This window comes from Tamandua tetradactyla, chromosome 2 (genome assembly GCF_023851605.1).
Source record: "Tamandua tetradactyla isolate mTamTet1 chromosome 2, mTamTet1.pri, whole genome shotgun sequence".
In the NCBI taxonomy this organism is placed as follows: domain Eukaryota; kingdom Metazoa; phylum Chordata; class Mammalia; order Pilosa; family Myrmecophagidae; genus Tamandua; species Tamandua tetradactyla.
In genome coordinates, this window is record NC_135328.1 from 11,080,042 (window position 1) to 11,082,244 (window position 2,203).

Below are 2,203 nucleotides of genomic sequence, written 5' to 3' on the forward strand. Positions count from 1 at the left end.
CTAAGTATCTGTATCCACTGATATCAATGCAATACTATGATGACTTGAAACAAAACAAATGCCCAGAGGAAAAAAAGTTGTTTTTAAAATTTATCTAAATTTACTTTCAATCAATAGTCCAGTAACATTCTCCTTCCAATACAATACTCCCTTTCTACAAGGTTGTTCCTGGGAGCCAGACAGTTTAGGTAATGAGGGAGTTAAGAGAGAAACTGCTTGTAATTTGAACCAAGTTAAACAGGCAATAAGTTATTGCTTCCCTCTTAATGTGCTAATAATTGTGTCTTAAAAAAAATATGCAATTCTTAAAAAGGTACCATTTCTGATTTCTTTATTACTATAGCCTTTGGAAACTAATCACATGAAACTACAAAATTAGCAAATGTCTTGAAATCTGTATATAAAACATAAATTACTTATTTCAAACTCTCATTTATTAGTATACCACTCAATCTTAAAAAAAAAAAAAAAAACAAAGAAAGTACCTCCAAAGATAGTCTTATACCATTCCTTGAAAAAAGAAATTCTTCCTTTTAACTTTACACCCACCCCCACACCCCAATCTCAAAAGACGTCATTTAATAGTCTTGGTTATGGACATTTCCAAGGTGAGATTTTATAATCCACTCCCATAACACCTGGTTATGAGAAAACTCAAGCTTTCCTTTGTTGAAAGAGTTTGGTCCTGCTGATGCTGGCATGTCCCTTCCAATATTCATCATCCTCATCTTTGCTTCTGGAGGTATTTTCCTCTGGATCACTGTCTTCAACTTTATTAAAAGCTGTTGCTCCAGAAAGGGTTTCTGGAGCAGGAGTTGGGCAGTTTCACCAGGCTTACTCGATCCACATTTGATGGATAGAGCTGATGCTTTCTTTGTTGTCTGGCCAACTATGGCAAATCCAAATTTGGAGATCTTTGTAGGCTTTTTTGGGAGGTCTTTAGCTTCTCCTTCAGCTGATCATTTCTCAGCACCACCAATGGAACTTTCCCCTCCATTACTCAAAGAACATCTTCATTTTCACAGGTTTTTCTGCTGCTTCTTCAGGTCCTCAGCACGAGTTATATACCCAAAAATAATGAAAGCAGAGATTCAAACAGATATTTGTACACCAGTGTTCATAGTGGCATTATTCACAGTTGCCAAAAGATGGATGCAATCTGTGTCCATCAACTCTGAATGGATTAAAAAATATTATATATATATAATGGAATATTATTTAGCATAAAAAAAGGAATGAAGTGCTGATGCATGTGGCAACATGGATGAATCCTGAAGACATCATGTTGAGTGAAATAAGCCAGAAACAAAATAAACCAGACACAAAAGGACAAATATATAATCTCACAGATTTGAAACTATTAGAATAAGCAAACACATACAGTCAGGATATAGAAGATAGGCTGTTTCTATATGGGGTGTACAAGGTTCTTATTTGGAAAGATGGAAATGTTTTGGTAATGGAGGGTGGTGGTGGTAGCACAACATAGTGAATGTAACTGATGCAACTGAAATATACATCTGAATATGATTAAAAGGGAAATGTTAGATTATATATATGGTAACAGAATCAAATTTTTTTAAATCCATAGAAATATATTATACATGAACCCTAAGTTAGACAATGGATTTTAGTTAATAGAACAATTATAAAAATGTGCTTTCATCATTTGTAATATATGTTCTACATGAAGGTGTAGGTGCTGGGCTGGTATACAGGAATCCTGCACTTTATGCACATTTGTTCTGTAAATCCACAACTTCTCTAAAAGTAAAAAAAATTGATAACTGGGAGGATGTGAACATTCAAATTTGATGACAATTAAAGAATTGTAAACATATAATACAAAAAGGTATTATACAAATGCTTCATTTAAAAGGAGCCTTATCATTTAGAAATCCATATTGAAATATTTACAAAAGCTATGATGTGATATAAATAATCCATGATTTGGACACAGATGAGCATACTAGGTGGGTTATAGATAAAACAAGATTGGCCATGAGCTGGTAGCGATTAAAGTTAAATGAACTAATACATGGAAGTTTATTACAGTGTCCACTCTACTAGCATATATGTCTAAAATTTTTTCTATAATAAAATTAAAAAAAAAAAAAAAAGGAAAGTGAGGTTTATACCCAGGGCTTCCTCCCCAGAAAAGAGAACCTTCATTCAGCCTTGCAAGACTCTCAGCTTGCAGCAG

The 2,203-nt window shown here is 33.7% G+C and overlaps 1 pseudogene; it reads right to left on the reverse strand.

Moving 5' to 3' along the window:
- Positions 1 to 578: 578 nt before the first annotated feature.
- LOC143664921 (PEST proteolytic signal-containing nuclear protein pseudogene) lies at positions 579 to 1,053 on the reverse strand (annotated as a pseudogene).
- Between the last annotated feature and the right edge of the window lie 1,150 nt (positions 1,054 to 2,203).